At 36.8% G+C, this 12,314-nt stretch overlaps 1 pseudogene; it reads left to right on the top strand.

The window, feature by feature from the left end:
* The first annotated feature begins 214 nt into the window (after positions 1-214).
* LOC114030372 lies at positions 215-794 on the top strand (annotated as a pseudogene).
* Positions 795-12,314: the final 11,520 nt, after the last annotated feature.

Genomic DNA, 12,314 nt, shown 5'->3' with positions numbered 1-12,314 from the left:
GGAAATTGAGAGCCTGCCTATCAATTAGGGAATAGCTGGACAAGTTGTGGTATATGATTATGATGGAATATTATTGTGCCAGAAGAAATAACAAACAGGGCAGAGGTCACATGAAGAGCAAACATGGCGGTGCCCAGAGGAAGACTGCCCATGAGCTGCAGTGGAGGCTGCTCCACAACTTCTTCACTGCTGGATCAGAATACCAGACCTCAAGATGGAACATAACCAAGAAAATATGGAAAGAAGCTTAAGAATCAATGAAATCATAGCCAGAAAAGTGGCACAACTTCCTAAATCAGATCAGAATTTACTTATGACTGGACCAGCTTATGTTGGACTAAATGCAGCTTTTTGTGGCCTAATAGCAAACAGTTTTCTCTGATGCATCTTAAACGTGACACATGCTCGCAAAACATCACCTTTACCAATGGCTGTTCTCCCACTTTTGTCAACCTACGTGACTTACAAGTGTTGTAAGTTTACCTTTGAGTCCAGGTGATCTAAGCTGTGAAGCCTGTACTGTTATAAGAGGTGGAATGGTTGGTCTCATAATTGGGGGTCTCTACCCTGTTGTTTTGGCTATACCAATAAATGGTGCTCTGGCAGCCAGGTACAATTTGGCTCCACTACCACAGAAAGGGAATATTTGGACCTACTGGATCACAGTCTCTCGACCTGTCTTTAGAAAGATGATCTTTCCCATGATGCTGCAGACTATGTCTGCAGCATACCTTGGTTCTAAACAGTATGAGGTACTCATAAAAGCATTTGAATTACCTGAACCTGGCTTCTAGTTTCAGGATATTCAAAATAAATCAAGTGCACAGCTAAAAGGTTAAAACTACATAAAAATAAGATACTAATACCCATCAAATATACAAATAAAATTGTACTTATTCCAAAAAAAAAAGAAATAATAAACAGGATGCTCTCAGAAAAACCTGGAAGGACATATGTGAATTGATGCAAAGTGAAATGAGCAGAACCAGGAGAACATGTACACAGTAACAGCAATATTGCATGATAATCAACTATGAACAACAGCTATCTGCAGCAATACAATGATCCAAGATAATTCTGAAGGACTTATGATGAAAAATGCTATTCATCTCCAGAGGGGGGAAAAAACTGATAGAGTCTGAATGCAGATCAAAGCATACTTTAAAAAAACACTTTTCTTTCTTTCTTTTTCTTTCTTTTTTGTCTATGTTTTCTTTTACAACATGATTAACATGGAAATGTGTTTTGCATGACAGCAATGCTTAACCTATATCAAATTGCTTGCCTTCTCAATGAGGGGGGATAAAAAAGGGGAGGAAGAGAATTTGGAACTCAAAATTTTTAAAAACAAATGTTAAAAATTGTCTTTACAGGTAATTGGGGGAAATATTGAATAAAGAAAAAAATATAACCTTCTATTCATGCATCTTTTATATTCTATCTGATACTGGAACTAATTGAGTGGTAGCTTCAGTGGATTTGCAGGGGGCCTACCCCATTTCCCTGGAGTGCATCTATGAACTTACGTTCCAACTTCATCTTTTTTCAGTATGACCAAATTCTGGTGGCCACACATACTGTTTAAATTCCTCTGACAGCCAACTTTCCTCTATACTTTTTGTGAACTAGATATGGAGGTAAGATTTGCTGAACATAAGACTTGAGAAAAATTCTCTATTTTCATGCCAATATGAGACTTCCTGAATTTCAAATTCTTTCGTTTCAACTTTATTGAATCCTTATTTTCCTTCATAGCATAGCCCAAGTGTGACCTTCGTCAGACCTTTCCCAATCTCTCTAAATTAGTATGCTAAATTATTAGCAACATCTGTTTTTTCTAATTATCTTTTATAAATGTTATAAATTCATAGATAATCTACTTTAGTTTATTTGGATATATTTTATAAGCCCTCCGCCCCATTAAAATGCATGCTCCTCAAGAGCAGGACCTGTCTCTCTTTTGTCTGCATGCTCAGCACATCCAACAGTGCTTGGCACATAAAAGGTACTTAGTAAGTAGTTAAATTTTGGAAAATATAAGTGATTCTCTTTTGTTGCTCCATTTTTGAGGCTAGTTATTTTTTTGCAGAAAGTGTTCTTGATCATTAATGTTTTATTTGATTATTCAGGGATTTGCTTCATTCTTTTTCATGTCTAATGCTCTTTTCATTTCCATCCATCCAGATGGTGATCATGAACAATGACAACAATTTTACTAGCAAGCAAACTGGTTCCATTTGTTTTGATTTGGTGGGGACTAAGATGCCTTAGGTAACAGAAAAGAGGATAAAATACCTTTTTGCTCCATCCCCAAACTATGCAGAGAAATGACAAACCACTCCAATTTCTTTGTCAAGAAAACTCCAAATGGGGTCACAAAAAGTTGGACATGATTGAAAACAACTAAACCCTAACAATCAGTTTATGACATCCCCTGCTCCAGACTCCATATATCATTTCCAACAATAAAGGGATATGAATTAGTTGTGGGATAGGGAACTGTGGAATTTATAACTTTGTGAAAATTTATTAGTTTCCAAAACTTTGGAAAAGTAAATCCACTGGCCTGAAAAAGGATATTCATGAAATGAAAAGCCACCTCCCACAGCCTAGGAGTCAAGTTTGTCGTCTAGTACACATCCCCCCAACTCATTGGAAATGAATAAAGAGCTAAATAGGAGAGAGGAATCATTAGGGCTATCAATTTGACATTGGTCCTTTTGATCTCTGTGCTCTATCATAAGGAAAGGGTAAGTGAGTTTCCTTTTAATCTTCTCCACCACACTTTAAAGGGCTACTGTAATGTTCCCACCAACTGAAGCATTTCCATTTCCAACTCTAATTAATCTGTGAATAAATATCCTTTGGAGATGTGGGCTTGTTTAAATGATGGCTGTCTTCCCACCTTTAATCTATGACACTGCATTTCTCTCAAGAGAAAATAGCCCCTAGAGTACTTACTCCCTCTCTCTTCCTTTGAGTTTATATGTGCAACTCTCCTCCTTTTTTATTATTACATAATAATGGCTTTAGTAGGTGAATAAAAGGTTGTGCAAGTTTTATAAAAAATGAGAGACTATTCACCCTTGCTTCCTTTAATCTACTGCATTCTCCACTAATGAGTATAAATTATCCAAGCTATTTCACCAAGTCTTTATACAGTACAATACCAGCTGTCAGGTCATTCTCAGAAAGCACTTTTTAAATATCTTTATTAGTGGTATTATCTTTAATCTTTTGTGGTGTGAAAATTAAGGATAACATGAAACTTGATTCAAAGCAATGGGCCTAATTTCTGTTCACTGTTGGAAGCATAGAGGTAGGTCTGCTTTGGGATGTTCAGAAAAAATAGTTTTAAGAGCTAGGGAACTCTCTTAGGCTCAAATTTGATTAAAATAAGAAGCAACTTGGTCCTCCACCATAGGCCAAATTCAAAATAAAGAAGAGGAACTTTTTCTATAGCATCAGGACATGTAGGACACTTTGATGGTTGCTGTCCTAAAGAGATTCCTGATTTTTAGTCTAAATTTTATTGTTTCATACATTGCTTCAATTATGTAGACACAGTCTGTGCAGGAAAGAGAATAAGGGAGCTCTTTGCCATTTTTATCTCAGTGGCTTCGATTCTGTATTGATGAACCATGGAAAAAACCTCATGGTAGTACTTTCCTCCAACTTCGCTCCATGGACTCTGATCACGGTCATCCAATTTAAAACGCAAACTCCTAAGTTGAGTCGGCTCCTTCTGTCAGTGCCAAGTAGGCAAATATTTTCAAAGCAACCAATTATCTTATTAAATTCTGCTATTTGCCCTATAAAATCTATTTGTATTTATGTATGTAGTCTCTATCTCCCTTCACTTCTAAAAGTAAGACTCACTTTTCCTGTCAATTCTCATCCTTTAATCCTTATTCTCCATACAGCTAAGCAGAAGCCCGACATGTCTTTTAGCTTGGAACACAAAGCTGGTTGAATGACTGAGGTTTCAACTTATTCTTATTTCATTATTTAGATTTTGGGAAAGTAGCTCAAGGCTTAAAGTTCATACCTGGTGCTTCACTTGTTTTAAGTGTATAATAAATAGATAAAGGAAAAAGCATTTGTTACATCCTTTCTATGTGTTAAGAACTGTGATGAGCACTTGGAATACAAATACCTTAGTTCAAATCTCACCTAGCTGTGTGATGCTGGGAAACGTAACTTCTATTTGCCTTAGTTAATTCAAATGCAAAATGATGCTAATACCTACCTCCCAGGGTTGTTGTGAGGATCAAACGAGATAATATTCATAAAGCACTTAGCACAGTGCTTGGCACATAGTAGGTGCTTAATAAATGTTTATTCCTACCTCCCTTCCCTGTGGTCAGTCGTGGTCCTCTTCCTATGGCTACTGGCACACCTGTACTGATACACAGCACAACAGAGGACAATGTTAAGGATAATGAAGGAGTTTGAGGGTTATGCCATATGAAGAACACATGAAGAAACTGGAGGTATTTAGTCAAGAGAGGAGAAGACTATGGGTAGACATAACAGTTAACTCCAAATACTTAATGGGCTTTTTATGGGAGACTATATTTGTTTAGGTAGAACCACACGGAAGTTACAAGGAGGTGGTTCTGGTTCTATACATAAAAGAACTTTCTGTCCATTGGAAACATTTGACATTTCTATAGAATGCTTTGTCTCAAGAGTTGATGAGAATTGTTCCGTTCTGGGATTGTCCAAACAGAAACTGCATGACTAAGTTATGCTGATGTGTCAGGGCTGTCATCGAAAGGATCCCTGCGGTGAGCAGGAGGTAGGACCAGATGATCACTATGTTCTGTTCCAACTCGAAAAATTTACAAGTCTCTGATTTAATTTATTTTTTCCCTTTTGGTTTGTGGTCATTAGAAAAAAAAATTCCATCTCTAGAGTGAAAAGGGCCTTGGCAAATGGCATAACACACTCTGTCCTGGAATAACACAAGCTGATTAATAAATGCATATTTTCATTTTGTGTAAATTTTGATGTTGGTAACTTTCATGTACGGTGTGAACTTTATGCTGTAGTTGATACATGTACAACCAGAGAAAATGGTAACTTTATAGAGAATTAGCAATCATCTATATAAGCCAAGTTCCTTGCTTTAGTTGATGAAACTGAGGCCTATTAAGTGACTAGTCACTGAATCATTTGAGAGACAGGACTAGAAATCAGATTTCCTGAGTACTAAATCTAGCACTTTTTTTTAAGAAAAGAAGATGAATTAATATTAATTTAGTGCTCCTATAGCAAGGCAGCACATTGGATAGAGCACTGAGTCTAGAGTCAGGAAGGCTTGAATTCAATCTGGCTTCAGAAACTTATTAGCCATTTAACCTGAGGCAGACTTGGCCTCAGTTTCCTTAATTGTAAAATGGAGATGATAACACCCACATCTTAGAGAGGTTGTGAGGAACAAATGAGATAGTATTTATAAAGTGCTTAGCACAGTTCCTGGCACATTACAAGCACCATGTTTTGTTCTTGTTCAGTCATTTCAATTGTCTCTGACTCTTTGGGATTTTCTTGGCAAAGATACTGGAATGGTTTGCCATTGCCTTTTCCAGATAATTTTACAGATGAGGGAACTGAGGCAAACAGGGTTCAGTGACTTGCTCTAGGTCACATAGCTAGTAAGTGTCTGAGGCCAGATTTGAACTTAGGAAGATTAGTCTTCCTGACTCCAGGCCTGGAACTCTGTGCACCAGGGCACCACCTAGCTGCCATAAATACTATATAAGTGCTAGCTTTTCCTATTCTTATTCTTATCATTAGATCACAGGATCATGGACCTAGAACTGGAAGGGTCCTCAGAGGCCATGAAGCCCAAACTCTTCATTTCATAAATGAGAAAACTCAAGCCTAGGATGGTTATGTGACTTGCCTAAGCTCACCCAAGTAGTATATGTCAGAGGCAGGATTTGAATACAGATCATTTATCTCCAGAGCCAGTACTCTTTTGTCTTTTAACACAGCTTTCCCACACTACTCTGGAAGTGATGTCCAAGCAAGTTCTTTCCTTACTGGCATCCCATTTTCATTCAGACTCATTTGTGTGCCTGAGGTCAGATTATGGTACTCTGTCACCTGAGTCATTGACCATCTACGTTGGGTTTTGCTGTCATTTACTCTAGTACCCAGGCAACTAAAACGTGCCTTTGATGATTATTTATTCATAGTCCATAAATATATAGTGTATAGCATGAGTTCTGTTTATCTATGTGCTGACTTCTGCTTATCTTTATGGGGGCATGAAGATTCCGAACAGCAGAGTCAATATGTTATTCTGGGAGCCACTGATCACACAAAGTGTGTCTTATGCTATAGAATGGAGCAAAAGCTTCAGCAGCTCATAAACTTTTATGGGGCATGTTTCCACTGGGGTTAGTGCTCAGGCTATTAAATGTGAAATAGACAGCTTCTCTTTGGTGTAGAGATGGAATCCAACCCAAAATGACAGCTTAACTTGTAACAGAAAAGGGACAAGATTCTGTCCACTTTGGGAGTATTAGTGTCCCATGTTGAAAAGGTTACTATTTCAGGTCTTTGGACTGGAAAATTCTTTAATTTCCAGAATTGTTGATGTAGTTCTTAAATTATGCAAGCTCTCATATCAAAGCAAATCATCCTAGATCTTCCCCAAAACCAGGGCACAAGCCTGCCAGGGTACCATTTCTTTAAGACACTGTGTGAACTTATCAGCCACACTACCTGTGGGGTTTGTAAGATGCATCAGAAGAATTGGTCTCATTCATATTGCTCTGGCCTGTCCTTCCTGTCTTCACAGTTGCTTTTGATTCAGACCTCTTGACTTTCTAGATCAAAGTTTTAAAATTTAATTTATTTCAATTAATAAAATTTTTACTTCTCACCCTCCCACCTCCTCCATCCCCACTGAAAAATAAGGAAGAACTAAAAGTCTCTAACAAATATGCATAGTCAAGTAAAACAATTCCCCACATTGACCATGTCAAAAAAAATATGTATCAATCTACATTCTCAATCCATTATCTCTTTGTCAGGAGGTGGGTAGTGTGTTTCATTATGAGTGCTCTACAGTTAAGGCTGGTTTTTGTATTGATAAGAACTCTTAAGTCTTTCAAATGGTACTTGAATTTTTTCTTTCTTGCTGCTTATACTACCTTTTCCTTGTCCTGGAAGCTCTGTATTTTGGCCATAATGTTCCTGGGAGTCTTAATTTTGCTATTTCTTCCAAGAGCTGATGGGTGAATTCTTTCTATTTTCACTTTGCCTAATGGTTCTAAGAGGTCTGGGCAGCTTCCTCTCATGATTTTTAAAAATATATCTATGCTTTTCATTTTCTGGTTATAGTTTCAGATAGTTCAATGATCCTTAAATTCTCTTTCTTTGATCTGTTTACTGGTACAGTTGTTTTTTATCTGAAATACCTTATATTTTTCTTCTATTTTTCCAGTGTTTTGACGTTGTTTTAATGTTTCTTATTGTTTCATGATCTTGCTAACTTCTTTTTGGTCCATTCTAATTTTCAAGAAATCTATTGCTTGGCTAAGGTTTTATACCTCTCAAGCCAACTCATTAATTCTCTTTCCATTTCTTTCTTCCATAGCTCTCATTTCTTTCTCAATTATTTCCTCTAGCACTTTCATTTCTTTTCTACTTCTTTCTTCTAATAATCTCATATAGTTTATAAGATAATTTAAGTTCTTTAAAAAAAAAAACCTCCTGCTTCATTTATCCTCAAAATTCTAGTTAAACTTATGTCCAAGTTTTCTTTGAAGCTTTGCTTGTATGTGTTTTGAATTCATTCTCTTCCTCAGGGCTAGTGTCTTGTACAACTCAGCTCTTTATGATGAGATTCTTGTTATATTTGATCCTTCTCCTGATCTTACTTCGTGACTTTGGACTTTTCATTAGGGTAAGATTCTGGACACTTCTGGGGTGAATGTCTGGTTAATATTGTTGTTGTTGTTGTTGTTGTTAATATCTTGATCCTGTTCTACTGATACTTTCTCCTAGTACTGAGTATTATGTTATTCAAGAATCTCAGGGACCGCTGAGATAGGGGACCTTCAAGCTGTCAGTGCCACCCAAAGCAGTCTGATCTGGGGCAAAGTCTGAATGCTTCCATCTTGGTCTGAGCTCTGCAAGTTCCTGACCTAGATTTGAGTCTCAGTGACATAACTGTAAGCGTCCATCTAGTTGGGGTTCCAAGAGGTTTCTTCTGGACTCAGACACTCTCAGCCAGCTAGAAAGTTCTGCAGGTTCAGAAAAACAGAATTTAAGACTCTTTGGGTACGTGTGCCCTGCCCTAATTTTCTGCTGCAGGGTTCAGACTGGGCTAGGGCTTGGATATGCTTCATTTGATGTCTATGATCAGAGCATCATAACATAGGTTATCTCAGTTGTATCTTTCGAGGATTCTTGATGATTTCGATATATGAATGGGAGAAACCTTGTTGGGAGAGGGACTTTAAGGTAGCTTCTTGCTCTAAGGAATCAAACATTTTTTCATAATCAGCAACAATAACCATAGTGAGATCTTCTATTCTCTTCATTTTTCTCAAGTTGCGTAGTGGTAAAGAGTTGTTCCTCTGAGTAATATAGTTTGTGAAAGTCTGCCTATTCTTTAAACCAAAACCCTCAGCTGAGGACACCCTCAGATTATCTTGAACATCTTGCATAAATGAAAAGTAGGCATGTAGATTAGTATACATTGATTTTCTCTTAGTCATCTTTTTTTTGTATTAATAAAATCCAAGGTTTTGTCCCCATACTTCATCTAACTTCCCTTCTTTATGGTACATTACTAAATCCCTGACAATTTTGTCATCTTCAGCAGTGAGCTTTATGTATACTTGGTCCAATCCTATTATTTTTCTTCTTCTTGTCCTCTTTATTTACCATACTACTCCTTCCATAAGCACATCTGGCACTGCCATGTTAGAAGCTAACTTTGGTAGTTCTACTCTCCTTGATGGTGAAAACAATTTCTTTTTAAAATCTTAGCAGATATTTTCTGTTTTTCCTCTATTGTTATCCTTCCATTTTCATTTTCTTTTTTTGTTCTATTCTTTGTCCTCTTTCTTTCTTTGTATCCTTCCTTCCTTTTTTATTTCCTTCCTTCTGGGTCTCCCTATCTTGTCCTGGTTGGTAGTGCAATGGCCACTCACAGTCCTAATCACAAAACTGAACAACATGGAAGATTTCACCTGCTTTGTTTTTCTAACCTGGACTAAATTTCCCATCCTTAAGCATCCTGGTAGCCCTTTACTCCAGAAGGTCATCATATCATTGCTGGACTTGGTGCAGATACCCAATAAGCTTTAGCACTGCACATCAGAACTTCCAAACTCAAGTGATCTACCAGATGGCTCCTTAGACATCTCCTCATTTCTCATCCAGCTTATTCATATTTTACTTCTTTAATTTCTCTGGCAGCACTCATTTTGGACATCTCTGGCTTCTCCACCATTCCCCTGTGCTGGGTACTTCCTCTCTCCCCATGATTGTAAGCTCCTGGAAAGCAGAGACTGTATTTTTTTTTGTATTTGTATCCTGAGCACTTGGCACAGTACCTGGCACATAGAAGGTTCTTAATAAGTATTTATTGACTATTGACTGACTATTGACTACCAGCCTCAGCCTCCTCACTAGAAAGGCATGTGCCACAATGCCCAAAATTTGCCTTCTATTTTCATCCTGCAATGGCTTTAGAATGACTGTTTAGCTACATCTCTTGCCAAGCTTTTAAAAAAATGGTTTTATCTTCTGTTTTATAAGGTAACACTACTCATAACTATCCATTTTCCTTCTCTGTAAGAGTTTTACAAATAACTTTATATTTTCTAATGGGTATTGCTTCTGATCACTATCTACACTTGACAATCCAGTCTAGTATTTACTGACTAAGATGCTTTTTAAGATGCTTTTAGTATCTTTATAATGATGATTAATTTACATTGGTTCAACTTCTTTCTGAAATTATTATAATTGGTGTTGATGTCATTTGTACTGTTCATTAACCATTTTTCATTATAGATAACTTGTTTAAGTGGGTCAGCATTGAGGTGTTTTAATTGCATGCCACATATATTTCTTATTATTCTTTCATCTAATCTTAAATTAATTCTGATATTTGCTCTAGCAAGTTGGTAGTTTGAGTGTACACAGGTAGTTGATTTAGAGATGAGTCTGAATGGGAAATCTTTTCCTGTTTGATTAAATACAACCAAGTTCAGTATCTATAATTTCTTTTCTTAAAGAAAGCATTTGTGTTTACTATATTGAGATAATTATTGTTCAGGTATACATTCAACTAGATGACTCTGGAATCCTTTCCAAATCTGAGATACTATGATTCTTTCATAGCCAAAATGCATGAATAAATGAATAAATACATAAATAAATAATGGTTCTTTCCCTAAACCATAATCTTATTTCAATCTCTGTCATCTTTCTAGCTTCAACTCAAGTACCCCTTCCTCCAAGAAGCCTTCTCTGATTTCTCTAGTTTTTAGTGGGCTTTTCTTCCTTGAATTAGCTTTTATTTACTTTTCTCTGTACATTTTGAATCCCCCAGGAGCTTAATATATTTCCTTGCACAGTCAGTATAACAAATGTTCATTGACTTGAATTGAATCTAAGGATAGGAGGAAGAGGAAAGGAAGCTATGGAAGGAGGTAATATGATACATAAAGAGTTTGTAGAAAGGGTAGCACTATTTAAAAAGGAAAATACAGTGTTTTTGGTCTTCAGAAGTAGTAAGAATAGGAGATGCTAGACAGCAGTGAGTAGAACCATAAGGCTTGCTGAAGGGGTCAACTCTAGTGAGTACAAGGTGAAAGAGTATGATAACAAATGTAATTGAGGCAAACATCTCAGTATAAGTAGTAACTTAGGGGAAGCATCATGCAGAGAGGTGGGCTCAGACTCCCTGAGAATAGAAAATATATCTATCAGTCACAAATTTGCAGGATTGAACCATTTTCCCTGGTGCCAAGTTGTAATTTGAAAAACGTATAAGCCTACAGGGCCAGAGGCTATATCTCTCTGAGCCACAGCAATCCAGTACTATTCAAGTATTTAACAAAAAATATATATTTTGTAAGCATCAATTTTTTCATAATGAAGATAGGTTTAATTAGTTCTATTTGCTCCAAAATGTTCCTAATCACATCCCTGTGTTTCATAAATCTTCTCCATCCCCAGAGCTTCTTTACCAGCATTTATAGACCTTATCCTTATTCTTGTAAGCCCCAAAGTGTTCTGTGATCAAATTAATTTGAGGAACTCTGGAATACCTTAATCCCTTTAAATATGCCTTCTGCCACCACCATACTACTGAAATTATTCTCTTTGAGGTTACCAATGGCATCCAAAGTTACTCACCTTTGTTTGGTACGCACCCTTATTGACTTCTCTTCGTTTGATATTGCCAACCCTCCCTTTCATCCTCAAAGTCTGTCTTCTCTTGGGTTCCTTGACACTGAATTTTATCCTATTGCTTCTTTTCTATTTCTGGTCTAATTATTTTCTTTGATTGCCATTCTTGCTCCTTGCTTCTCCTGCCTCATTTACTATGAACTTTGCCATCTTTCATTCATTCAATAAACACTTATAAAATGCTTACCATATTAAGCATACAATGCTCTGTATGTGATGTGGGAGAGATGAATGAATTGACATTTTAACCTTCTGGTCATCTTGTCATAGTCTTTGCTTAATTTTAGACCTTTGGTTATTCTCTATTCCCTCCCTAGGTGATCCTTTTCTAACTCTAAAATTCTCTATCTCCTATTTCCACATCCCCCAGAATTTCCTCCTTCCTTGTCTCCATATGTTTGAATTCTCTCTGTCCTTCAAGGCCCAGAAAAAATCCTATATTTATGATGGAAAGTTTCTTTGAATTACCCAGCCCACAGTCATCTCACCTTTTAAATTGTTGGTACTTATTGTCCATGCCACTTAGTGCCATATATCACTAATCACAGACAGGCTTGTGACAATTCTTACACTACAATTTAACTTTTTATGTGTGCATATAATGTATTTCCAAGTATACTGAGGCAATGTGGTATAGTGGATAGAATATTTACCTTGGGGTCAGAAAGACCTGGGTTCAAATCTTGCCTCAGATACATAATATCTCTGTGATCTTGGGCAATTCACTTGAGTTTTCTGGGCCTCAGTTTCTTAATATGCAAGATGGACATGATAATGGCATCGAGTTGTCGTGAAAATCAAATGATATAAGTATGTGAGATATTTTTCATTCATGAATCAAATTGGTGAAATGAAAAAACATT

Source organism: Vombatus ursinus, unplaced genomic scaffold (genome assembly GCF_900497805.2).
Source record: "Vombatus ursinus unplaced genomic scaffold, bare-nosed wombat genome assembly UNPS02014959.1, whole genome shotgun sequence".
Classification (NCBI taxonomy): Eukaryota; Metazoa; Chordata; class Mammalia; order Diprotodontia; family Vombatidae; genus Vombatus; species Vombatus ursinus.
The sequence above is the reverse complement of the archived record's forward strand: the minus strand, read 5'-3'. Positions and strand labels throughout refer to the sequence as shown.